This window comes from Schistocerca nitens, chromosome 6, assembly GCF_023898315.1.
Source record: "Schistocerca nitens isolate TAMUIC-IGC-003100 chromosome 6, iqSchNite1.1, whole genome shotgun sequence".
Taxonomy (NCBI): Eukaryota; Metazoa; Arthropoda; class Insecta; order Orthoptera; family Acrididae; genus Schistocerca; species Schistocerca nitens.
The window spans coordinates 724,753,417-724,767,330 of record NC_064619.1 but is presented as its reverse complement, the minus strand read 5'-3'; positions in this window follow the sequence as shown (position 1 = coordinate 724,767,330).

The following is a 13,914-nucleotide window of genomic DNA, read 5'->3' as shown; positions in this document are numbered from 1 at the left end:
TCAGTTCTGTTCTTTTTACTGAAATTGTGTATTAACATTTGCCTGACAACACAAACAACTATGTCTTTCTAGGGGTATCCGTAAAATATTGAAACATCAAGGCCAATTCAGTTTAGCCAGTATCTACTCTTATCACATGAAGTTTGGTAGCAATAAAATTAATAATAGAAGTTTGTTAAAACTAACAGAATCTGTAATAGTTCATACAATCTTTGTGAAGCTCTCTGACACAATTTTAGGTTCATTTCTTTCGAGATGTTAATTCTGTACAACTGCAACTTAAAAAATTAAACAAATTTTCAACTATATGTAAAGCTTCATTCTAAACAGTTAGCCTTTTGAATATAATGTTTTGCATTTTTTGTAACAATTATTTTATGATTTTATTATTAAGTACCTGATTTCCTAAGGGAATTGCCTCCCGACACAAAACTTGAACATCTGATATTTTTTGTTATTTACTTATTGACAAATTTGAAATATAACTACATGCAAGTCTCTTCCCCCTTACACAAACCAAATGTAATATACACTCCTGGAAATGGAAAAAAGAACACATTGACACCGGTGTGTCAGACCCACCATACTTGCTCCGGACACTGCGAGAGGGCTGTACAAGCAATGATCACACGCACGGCACAGCGGACACACCAGGAACCGCGGTGTTGGCCGTCGAATGGCGCTAGCTGTGCAGCATTTGTGCACCGCCGCCGTCAGTGTCAGCCAGTTTGCCGTGGCATACGGAGCTCCATCGCAGTCTTTAACACTGGTAGCATGCCGCGACAGCGTGGACGTGAACCGTATGTGCAGTTGACGGACTTTGAGCGAGGGCGTATAGTGGGCATGCGGGAGGCCGGGTGGACGTACCGCCGAATTGCTCAACACGTGGGGCGTGACGTCTCCACAGTACATCGATGTTGTCGCCAGTGGTCGGCGGAAGGTGCACGTGCCCGTCGACCTGGGACCGGACCGCAGCGACGCACGGATGCACGCCAAGACCGTAGGATCCTACGCAGTGCCGTAGGGGACCGCACCGCCACTTCCCAGCAAATTAGGGACACTGTTGCTCCTGGGGTATCGGGCTACGGTCCCGCACACCGTTAGGCCGTCTTCCGCTCACGCCCCAACATCGTGCAGCCCGCCTCCAGTGGTGTCGCGACAGGTGTGAATGGAGGGACGAATGGAGACGTGTCGTCTTCAGCGATGAGAGTCGCTTCTGCCTTGGTGCCAATGATGGTCGTATGCGTGTTTGGCGCCGTGCAGGTGAGCGCCACAATCAGGACTGCATACGACTGAGGCAGACAGGGCCAACACCCGGCATCATGGTGTGGGGAGCGATCTCCGACACTGGCCGTACACCACTGGTGATCGTCGAGGGGACACTGAATAGTGCACGGTACATCCAAACCGTCATCGAATCCATCGTTCTACCATTCCTAGACCGGCAAGGGAACTTGCTGCTCCAACAGGACAATGCACGTCCGCATGTATCCCGTGCCACCCAACGTACTCTAGAAGGTGTAAGTCAACTACCCTGGCCAGCAAGATCTCCGGATCTGTCCCCCATTGAGCATGTTTGGGACTGGATGAAGCGTCGTCTCACGCGGTCTGCACGTCCAGCACGAACGCTGGTCCAACTGAGGCGCCAGGTGGAAATGGCATGGCAAGCCATTCCACAGGACTACATCCAGCATCTCTACGATCGTCTCCATGGGAGAATAGCAGCCTGCATTGCTGCGAAAGGTGGATATACACTGTACTAGTGCCGACATTGTGCATGCTCTGTTGCCTGTGTCTATGTGCCTGTGGTTCTGTCAGTGTGATCATGTGATGTATCTGACCCCAGGAATGTGTCAATAAAGTTTCCCCTTCCTGGGACAATGAATTCACGGTGTTCTTATTTCAATTTCCAGGAGTGTAGCTCCCCCTAGTTTCTAAGCATCCATTAACATGAGGGGTCATATGATGGCTTGTTGGAGGGTTTGGGGGGGGGGGGGGGTGGGTGGGAGAGGAGGGGGGACAAATGCCAAACTAAGGGGCTGAGGAATGGATATGAAGGATTTTTAATGTTTTAGAAGCCGAATGGCAACTTTTAAGTAGCCATAAAAAACTTCCCACTCCAATCCTGTTACCAACCTGTGTAATACTGGCTCTTAAATTATTTTCCTGAATAATTTAAGAACACCACATGGCTACACAATATTTTTCCTTTATTTGAGAGATTTTCTTTGTGTGGGGGGTGGGTTTGGGAATCGTGTCGAACCACAACTTCGTGAGGCCAGCTATTTCATGGAAGGGGTAAGAATATACGGGGTACTAGCTAGCCAAGAAATATTTAGGTATTTAGTTTAAAATTTATAGTTTAAAATTTTTTTCAAAAGGTACCAGCCACATCTTTAAACCACTTTTCCAAATTCACTCCATACACCCTTACCACTGGACTGTGCAATGGAAGTTGCCCATCTTTCAGAATTAAGAATTCTGTCCAGATGAAACTCCGGACGAGAGATTGCTTCAGCCCTCTTCTGAATTTTCTGGTGAATCCACACTATCAGTTTAGTCAATAGCGAGGGATCAAGTTTTTTGGAGGGTTCTGCAGTGCAGAAAACGCTTTTTTTGCTGTCTTGTAGACCAGACTGCAGCCAAAAGAGATGTTTCCCTTGGGTTTCCAAACTTTAGGGCAGATGGCCTAGTGCCATCTGCTTCTGCCGCTGCTTGCTAGGATTAGCCAACAGTCTCATAGACATTAACTGCCACTGCTCCAACTTCCTATTCCTGAAGTCAGACACAAATCAGAGACTGGCAGCCATCCTTCAAATACCACTCCCCGTGACAGGCCCTCGTGTACCTCATCATTGAGAATATTTATCCCAAGTTCAATGACTTTCTGTCTTTCATTTTGAACATCTGCCCCTTCCAATGCTCTCCTCTACCATCCTTGACAGAGGTTATACCCAAATTTTGAGGGCAGGTTTGTACAACAGATACCTATTGCATATACCTACCTAATAGTGTAAGCAACATGCCATATCCATGTGGAGCTACTCACACTTCAGTACTTTGATTTATTATCGGATGTAAAGACGATGAAATATTGTTTGAAACTAGTAATTCCATAACATTAAATGTGCAATTGGGATGATAAGACAAAGGATAAATTTTAACACAGTTGTGGAATGTGTCGCAATGAATGTCAGCAACAGTGAGAAAGGAACTAATTGTACAAGCAGTTCTGTAATACTGCTAGGCCAAAAACAGCATTAACTCTAAAATATTTTTGTAATACTGTTAGATGTATTCGTCGTAAATGTATGTTCAATTACACTGTGGCTAAAATGCAGACAGTATCATTTTGGTGAAGAAAACTGTAACTACTGCAGAACATACAGGCTTATAACTACAATAATAGTCTGATACGACCACAAGTAATTCAGTGGGTGTAGAAATGCGTAAAATGTAACTGTGTACTTTGAAGCACATTCAGGCACATGCAAATATGTTAATAAAATGGATGTTATTTATCATGCCCTCCAGCTGAGCAGTGCAGTGAAACTGCAGATGCTGTATGTAAGAAGCATAGAGGAACTGTGAATCAATGGGAAATTGAGTCACTAATAAACTGTGTTCAATGCATGTTCTCACTCTCCGAACATTGTATGGACCCTTGCATTTTATTTGTAATGACCACACATAAGGTTTATGTTATCATTCTCCAAAAATTGTATGTACCCATGCATTTTATTTATCATGACCCCACACGAGGTTTAGGCATATGGTCAATGCTCATGAACAATTTACTTTCGCACCTAGGGTTTCCATAATTCTCTTCCACAAAACCTGGACAAATGCATATTAACAATTAAATACAGCATGCTGTCTATGAAGTACATAGTACAGATACATTTGCGAAAGTTTTAATGTGAAATTAATTCAGGATATTAAAATTTATATTTTATTTGTGATAACTGTACATATTCAAGGTATTTCAATATTTTGTCACTGGAAATTCGCGTATAGAGTTCATAAACACAATTTTACAATAAAAAAACTGACTTAAAAAATAAAGTACAGAAGAACTTACTTGCTGCGCTTACATTCCGCTTCATGTTCACTTCGATCTCGTTTCAGTGAAGGAAATTTTCTGGTATGTTCATCCTTAATAGATGTCTTCCATTTGTTGCCATGGCTTTAAAAATGAAAAATGTTTCACGTTTGTGACACCAGTCACTTGCCAGACTATCTGACGGAAACTAATGGATTCCTACAGACTCCTCTTCTTAGAACATAGAATATGATTGAATTGTTAGCTGCAACAGAAGACGTGCCTTGTTGGTGCTACACAAGATAAACTCACGCTGCAGTATTCTTCTTCGGCACACCAGTGTAGAAGTGTACACAGAATTAGCTAAGCGTAAAATCCGTGCAGTATGCACGTATATTTATATACGAAAGCCGGCAGACGAATTTTCCTTTGTGTAAGACCGCTAGTTTAAGATTATGTGCCGATTTCACTCTTTCATGCACAGGGGTATGAGACAAATTTCGACCTTTATTGCACAAGACTTATTTGTTAAACAAAATATAAAAATTTGGTTAAAAGTTACATAATTACATTAAGCTACAATAAAAACATTAATAGACATTATGATGCATTTCAAAAGATTCTTTCGAAAACAATAGTGATACATTACGTGTACCAGCACCCTTCAAGTTACATCGCAGTATTGGATGCAGGATCTGTTCTTACAGACATATAGTAACCTGCCACTCGAAACACTTCAAATAGCGTGGTAGTCTTGGAAGCAAGACTTGCTTTTTTTCCTATAATCGCGGTAGCTGGCACAAGCAGTACATCAATGCGTTTATTACCTGCTTTTCCTTGGTGCTGCAATTTGCACGTCTTCGTCATGTAGTTCTTTGTGGCTGGTGTGCGGAACTTTCTCTTTTCATAAGTTTTGGCACATGAGGTTCTTTTTGCTGATCTCTACTGGATTGCTCAGGCGCCTACGTCTCTTCCTTGAAGCAACCAGGACGTTGTTCACAATAGATACTTCTGGACACTTCCCTCCGAAACTCCATCGTCATTGTTTCAAGCTTCAGTTCCTTGTGAAGCACAAAGGCATTCACGACACTTGCATCAATATAGTACTAGAAGGTACGAGGCCACCGTTTCATACTCTTCCTATCAATTTCATATGTTGATTTCCTTTCATAAAACTTATCCACACAGTTTATACACTCCTGGAAATTGAAATAAGAACACCGTGAATTCATTGTCCCAGGAAGGGGAAACTTTATTGACACATTCCTGGGGTCAGATACATCACATGATCACACTGACAGAACCACAGGCACATAGACACAGGCAACAGAGCATGCACAATGTCGGCACTAGTACAGTGTATATCCACCTTTCGCAGCAATGCAGGCTGCTATTCTCCCATGGAGACGATCGTAGAGATGCTGGATGTAGTCCTGTGGAACGGCTTGCCATGCCATTTCCACCTGGCGCCTCAGTTGGACCAGCGTTCGTGCTGGACGTGCAGACCGCGTGAGACGACGCTTCATCCAGTCCCAAACATGCTCAATGGGGGACAGATCCGGAGATCTTGCTGGCCAGGGTAGTTGACTTACACCTTCTAGAGCACGTTGGGTGGCACGGGATACATGCGGACGTGCATTGTCCTGTTGGAACAGCAAGTTCCCTTGCCGGTCTAGGAATGGTAGAACGATGGGTTCGATGACGGTTTGGATGTACCGTGCACTATTCAGTGTCCCCTCGACGATCACCAGTGGTGTACGGCCAGTGTCGGAGATCGCTCCCCACACCATGATGCCGGGTGTTGGCCCTGTGTGCCTCGGTCGTATGCAGTCCTGATTGTGGCGCTCACCTGCACGGCGCCAAACACGCATACGACCATCATTGGCACCAAGGCAGAAGCGACTCTCATCGCTGAAGACGACACGTCTCCATTCGTCCCTCCATTCACGCCTGTCGCGACACCACTGGAGGCGGGCTGCACGATGTTGGGGCGTGAGCGGAAGACGGCCTAACGGTGTGCGGGACCGTAGCCCAGCTTCATGGAGACGGTTGCGAATGGTCCTCGCCGATACCCCAGGAGCAACAGTGTCCCTAATTTGCTGGGAAGTGGCGGTGCGGTCCCCTACGGCACTGCGTAGGATCCTACGGTCTTGGCGTGCATCCGTGCGTCGCTGCGGTCCGGTCCCAGGTCGACGGGCACGTGCACCTTCCGCCGACCACTGGCGACAACATCGATGTACTGTGGAGACCTCACGCCCCATGTGTTGAGCAATTCGGCGGTACGTCCACCCGGCCTCCCGCATGCCCACTATACGCCCTCGCTCAAAGTCCGTCAACTGCACATACGGTTCACGTCCACGCTGTCGCGGCATGCTACCAGTGTTAAAGACTGCGATGGAGCTCCGTATGCCACGGCAAACTGGCTGACACCTACGGCGGCGGTGCACAAATGCTGCGCAGCTAGCGCCATTCGACGGCCAACACCGCGGTTCCTGGTGTGTCCGCTGTGCCGTGCGTGTGATCATTGCTTGTACAGCCCTCTCGCAGTGTCCGGAGCAAGTATGGTGGGTCTGACACACCGGTGTCAATGTGTTCTTTTTTCCATTTCAAGGAGTGTACATTCGTATTCACCATGTTTCAGTTCTCTGTCTTGTATCAGTTTAAGCAGGTTCAAAAAAAATGGCTCTGAGCACTATGGGACTCAACTGCTGAGGTCATTAGTCCCCTAGAACTTAGAACTAGTTAAACCTAACTAACCTAAGGACACCACAAACATCCATGCCCGAGGCAGGATTCGAACCTGCGACCGTAGCGGTCTTGCGGTTCCAGACTGCAGCGCCTTTAACCGCACGGCCACTTCGGCCGGCTAAGCAGGTTCTTTCTTGATAAATTGACAGTACCACTTGCATGTGTTTGTTTCCTTTTCAGATTCTCCATCTGTTGTACACTGGTGAAATAACTATCAAAGAAAAGTGATTTTTTCCTTCATGGCCTGTCAGCAGCTCTTTTACTCCCCTCCCTCCAAGACATTTTTCCATTGTATTGCCTACTCTACCAGTATAAACTTCCCCCATGAACCATGGACCTTGCCGTTGGTGGGGAGGCTTGCGTGTCTCAGCAATACAGATGGCCGTACCGTAGGTGCAACCACAACGCAGGGGTATCTGTTGAGAAACATGTGGTTCCTGAAGAGGGGCAGCAGCCTTTTCAGTAGTTGCAGGGGCAACAGTCTGGATGATTGACTGATCTGGCCTTGTAACATTAACCAAAACGGCCTTGCTGTGCTGGTACTGCGAACGGCTGAAAGCAAGGGGAAACTACAGCCGTAATTTTTCCCGAGGACATGCAGCTTTACTGTATGATTAAATGATGATGGCGTCCTCTGGGGTAAAATATTCCGGAGGTAAAATAGTCCCCCATTCGGATCTCCGGGCGGGGACTAGATAAGAGGACGTCGTTATCAGGAGAAAGAAAACTGGCATTCTACGGATCGGAGCGTGGAATGTCAGATCACTTAATCGGGCAGGTAGGTTAGAAAATTTAAAAGGGGAAATGGATAGGTTAAAGTTAGATATAGTGGGAATTAGTGAAGTTCGGTGGCAGGAGGAGCAAGACTTTTGGTCAGGTGATTACAGATTTATAAATACAAAATAAAATAGGGGTAATGCAGGAGTAGGTTTTATAATGAATAAAAAAATAGGAGTGCGGGTTAGCTACTACAAACAGCATAGTGAACGCATTATTGTGGCCAAGATAGACACAAAGCCCATGCCTACCACAGTAGTACAAGTTTATAAGCCAACTAGCTCTGCAGATGATGAAGAAATTGTTGAAATGTGTGACGAGATAAAAGAAATTATTCAGGTAGTGAAGGGAGACGAAAATTTAATAGTCATGGGTGACTGGAATCCGTCAGTAGGAAAAGGGAGAGAAGGAAACATAGGTGAATATGGATTGGGGGGAAGAAATGAAAGAGGAAGCCGCCTTGTAGAATTTTGCACAGAGCATAACTTAATCATAGCTAACACTTGGTTCAAGAATCATAAAAGAAGGTTGTATACATGGAAGAATCCCGGAGATACCAAAAGGTATCAGATAGATTATACACTCCTGGAAATGGCAAAAAAGAACACATTGACACCGGTGTGTCAGACCCACCATACTTGCGCTCCGGACACTGCGAGACGGCTGTACAAGCAATGATCACACGCACGGCACAGCGGACACACCAGGAACCGCGGTGTTGGCCGTCGAATGGCGCTAGCTGCGCAGCATTTGTGCACCGCCGCCGTCAGTGTCAGCCAGTTTGCCGTGGCATACGGAGCTCCATCGCGAACACTGGTAGCATGCCGCGACAGCGTGGACGTGAACCGTATGTGCAGTTGACGGACTTTGAGCGAGGGCGTATAGTGGGCATGCGGGAGGCCGGGTGGACGTACCGCCGAATTGCTCAACACGTGGGGCGTGAGGTCTCCACAGTACATCGATGTTGTCGCCAGTGGTCGGCGGAAGGTGCACGTGCCCGTCGACCTGGGACCGGACCGCAGCGACGCACGGATGCACGCCAAGACCGTAGGATCCTACGCAGTGCCGTAGGGGACCGCACCGCCACTTCCCAGCAAATTAGGGACACTGTTGCTCCTGGGGTATCGGCGAGGACCATTCGCAACCGTCTCCATGAAGCTGGGCTACGGTCCCGCACACCGTTAGGCCGTCTTCCGCTCACGCCCCAACATCGTGCAGCCCGCCTCTAGTGGTGTCGCGACAGGCGTGAATGGAGGGACGAATGGAGACGTGTCGTCTTCAGCGATGAGAGTCGCTTCTGCCTTGGTGCCAATGATGGTCGTATGCGTGTTTTGCGCCGTGCAGGTGAGCGCCACAATCAGGACTGCATACGACCGAGGCACACAGGGCCAACACCCGGCATCATGGTGTGGGGAGCCATCTCCTACACTGGCCGTACACCACTGGTGATCGTCGAGGGGACACTGAATAGTGCACGGTACATCCAAACCGTCATCGAACCCATCGTTCTACCATTCCTAGACCGGCAAGGGAACTTGCTGTTCCAACAGGACAATGCACGTCCGCATGTATCCCGTGCCACCCAACGTGCTCTAGAAGGTGTAAGTCAACTACCCTGGCCAGCAAGATCTCCGGATCTGTCCCCCATTGAGCATGTTTGGGACTGGATGAAGCGTCGTCTCACGCGGTCTGCACGTCCAGCACGAACGCTGGTCCAACTGAGGCGCCAGGTGGAAATGGCATGGCAAGCCGTTCCACAGGACTACATCCAGCATCTCTACGATCGTCTCCATGGGAGAATAGCAGCCTGCATTGCTGCGAAAGGTGGATATACACTGTACTAGTGCCGACATTGTGCATGCTCTGTTGCCTGTGTCTATGTGCCTGTGGTTCTGTCAGTGTGATCATGTGATGTATCTGACCCCAGGAATGTGTCAATAAAGTTTCCCCTTCCTGGGACAATGAATTCACAGTGTTCTTATTTCAATTTCCAGGAGAGTATAAAGGTAAGACAGAGATTTAGGAACCAGGTTTTAAATTGTAAGACATTTCCAGGGGCAGATGTGGATTCTGACCACAATCTATTGGTTATCAACTGCAGATTGAAACTGCAAAAAGGTGGGAATTTAAGGAGATGGGATCTGGATAAACAGACAGAACCAGAGGTTGTGTAGAGTTTCCAGGAGAGCATAAGAGAATGATTGACAAGAATGGGGGAAAGAAATACAGTAGACGAAGAATGGGTAGCTTTGAGAGATGAAATAGTGAAGGAAGCACAGGATCAAGTAGGTAAAAAGACGAGGGCTTGTAGAAATCCTTGGGTAACTGAAGAAATATTGAATTTAACTGATGAAAGGAGAAAATATAAAAATGCAGTAAATGAAGCAGGCAAAAAGGAATACAAACGTCTCAAAAATGAGATCGACAGGAAGTGCAAAATGGCTAAGCAGGGATGGCTAGAGGACAAATGTAAGGATGTAGAGGCTTGTCTCACTAGGGGTAAGATAGATACTGCCTACAGGAAAATTAAAGAGACCTTTGGAGAGAAGAGAACCACTTGTATGAATATCAAGAGCTCAGATGGCAACCCAGTTCTAAGCAAAGAAGGGAAGGCAGAAAGGTGAAAGGAGTATATAGAGGGTCTATACAAGGGCGATGTACTTGAGGACAATATTATGGAAATGGAAGAGGATGTAGATGAAGATGAAATGGGAGATAAGATACTGCGTGGAGAGTTTGACAGAGCACTGAAAGACCTGAGTCGAAACAAGGCCCCGGGAGTAGACAACATTCCATTAGAACTACTGATGGCCTTGGGAGAGCCAGTCATGACAAAACTCTACCATCTGGTGAGCAAGATGTATGAGACTGGCGAAATACCACAGACTTCAAGAAGAATATAATAATTCCAATCCCAAAGAAAGTAGGTGTTGACAGATGTGAAAATTACCGAACTATCAGTTTAATAAGTCACAGCTGCAAAATACTAACGCGAATTATTTACAGACGAATGAAAAAACTGGTAGAAGCGGACCTCAGGGAAGATCAGTTTGGATTCCGTAGAAATGTTCGAACACGTGACGCAATACTAACCTTACGACTTATCTTAGAAGAAAGATTAAGAAAAGGCAAACCTACGTTTCTAGCATTTGTAGACTTAGAGAAAGCTTTTGACAATGTTAACTGGAATACTCTCTTTCAAATTCTGAAGGTGGCAGGGCTAAAATACAGGGAGCGAAAGGCTATTTACAATTTGTACAGAAACCAGATGGCAGTTAGAAGAGTCGAGGGGCATGAAAGGGAAGCAGTGGTTGGGAAAGGAGTGAGACAGGGTTGTAGCCTCTCCACGATGTTATTCAATCTGTATATTGAGCAAGCAGTAAAGGAAACAAAAGAAAAATTCGGAGTAGGTATTAAAATTCATGGAGAAGAAGTAAAAACTTTGAGGTTCGCCGATGACATTGTAATTCTGTCAGAGACAGCAAAGGACTTGGAAGAGCAGTTGAACGGAATGGACAGTGTCTTGAAAGGAGGATATAAGATGAACATCAACAAAAGCAAAACGAGGATAATGGAATGTAGTCAAATTAAATCGTGTGATGCTGAGGGGATTAGATTAGGAAATGAGACACTTAAAGTAGTAAAGGAGTTTTGCTATTTAGGGAGTAAAGTAACTGATGATGGTCAAAGTAGAGAGGATATAAAATGTAGACTGGCAATGGCAAGGAAATCGTTTCTGCAGAAGAGAAATTTGTTAACATCGAGTATAGATTTAAGTGTCAGAAAGTTGTTTCTGAAAGTATTTGTATGGAGTGTAGCCATGTATGGAAGTGAAACATGGACGATAAATAGTTTGGACAAGAAGAGAATAGAAACTTTCGAAATGTGGTGCTACAGAAGAATGCTGAAGATAAGGTGGGTAGATCACGTAACTAATGAGGAGGTATTGAATAGAATTGGGGAGAAGAGAAGTTTGTGGCACAACTTGACTAGAAGAAGGGATCGGTTGGTAGGACATGTTTTGAGGCATCAAGGGATCACAAATTTAGCATTGGAGGGCAGCGTGGAGGGTAAAAATCGTAGAAGGAGACCAAGAGATCAATACACTAAGCAGATTCAGAATGATGTAGGTTGCAGTAGGTACTGGGAGATGAAGAAGCTTGCACAGGATAGAGTAGCATGGAGAGCTGCATCAACCCAGTCTCAGGACTGAAGACCACAACAACAACAACAACCAGTATAAATGTCGAATTTTTGTGCGTAATCAGACTTATCTGCTACGTCCACACCTCTAAGCCCCCTTTTGATAATTTTTTTTTGTAAGTACTGTTTCAAGGATGACCTCCCTTTGTATTTAACCATCGACTCATCTACACCTACATATTTACTTGGATGACAGGCACTTCTGAAATTGTCACCCACCATAAACAAAAACGGTTGTGAATTGTACAGCTATCATAACCTTCGTCACCCTGCTTTGGCACACAGCTGTTGTCATTTAGACTCAAATGAGATAAAAGCCACCCAAAACGATTAACAGACGTCATTGAAATAATGTAGCTATCACGAAGATCAGGTGCAGATCTCCAGTAATCCCTTTAACTTGCTGCGATTGTATGTCCATGGGAATGTTGAAGCCAAGAAAATTTTCCATCTCTCTACACGTTGTGTGTTCATAAAATTTCCCATTTTTCTGGTACTCCTGTTTAGCATAAAGATTAGTCCGCATAACAATCCACTGAATTACATCATCAGATATGAACAATCTGAACAAATTACAGGGAGTGGAATCCTCTAAGTTTCTCACATGCGCAGCAGGGTCAGTTACTGAGGAAAAAGGTGGAGGTTGTTGGGGTTTTTCTGTTTTCCTCCACTGGGGAGACACTCTACGTGATGTTACATCTGTGCGACGTTTATTTTCGTCACCTGTATTATTTGCTGGTACTTGCTCTTGATCAGCAGTTGAACTGAATACAGTTTCACGAGAATAGTAACATGGAAAGGCCATAGTTTGATTGTGTATTTTCTCAGGTGAATCGCTTTCGTCTGAAGAACTTGTTACAGAAATAACTGTTCCTGAATGTGGTACACAGTAATCTGGGTCGTCACCACTAAAATATGAGTCTTCGTCCGACGATCTTTAACCTGAAGGTATTTCAGCATGGAGTATTGCCATTATCTCATCATCTTTCAGTACTTCACTAAAGCGATTCATTATAGACTGAAATGGAAGATAATGCCTCAAATTACATATATGAACTTCATTTACACTCCCATGCAACTTCATTGCACAAAGAATGCACAAAATGTGTAACACTACTCGATATTCAAAGCAGTAGCTCATGTAGTGGAGGAACATTGATGCATGGTGGGACATATTTCACATTCTGTATTACTCACGAAATACTCGTCTTCTGTAGAATACATCTAAGAACCGTGAATTCTAGAGTGATTCTGAACGTATAACTATCATCATCTTACCTGTAAAACAGCTGAACCAACAATGTATCACACAAAGGAAGGCGGAAACAATTACGCACTCGGTCGCACTGGGGAAAAAGCAACACTGCACACACTGCAGGAAACAACAATCGCCACACACGGACTGCATGGAGCAACGCTACTTCTGACCTCTCTGTCATAGTGGGAACTACCAAATTACATTCAGTGTGTGGTTCAGAAAACATACCTTCATGCTGGACGAGTCAGGACTTCACAATCAAATGGTACATTTTTTTGTACCACCATGCACCGAAGCAAGAACGAATGGTGATACGTTGTACCACCTACTCTGAAAGCGTTGAAGTTCTAGATTCGCAAATTTTACTGTAAGCGTCGTTTGAGCGTAATCTTTCATTGATTGTATCAATATCTATGTACACTGTGATATAATGTGGAATTTTGGACAAGTGCGAGTTTCGCGATAAACTCTTACTGTTATCGTTGATTGTAGGCGTAAGCTTTATTGTGCGCTTTTAAAAGTTTTGGGAATAGTACCCCCATTCTTGTTCAAAACAATGTTCTCTAATTTCGTTGTACAGCTACATGAGGAACAGCTGTCAGGTTCACATAATACTACGTACAGAAAACTGATGGAAACCTGAAACTGATAGCAGCGAGATTTTTGGGGAAAATTTAAGTGCATATCGAAAGGATGGACAAATGGGAAATAGTGGTGGTGTATTTGTCACGGTAGGCAAGAAACTCAAATCCACCACGGTTAGAATTGAAGCTGAATGTGAGATTGATTGTGCAAGACTCAGCATCATGGGTGGGCATAAAATGATTCAACCGAAAACTTTTGAGAATACCACAGTTCACTTGTAAGTAAGTTCCCCCTCATACTG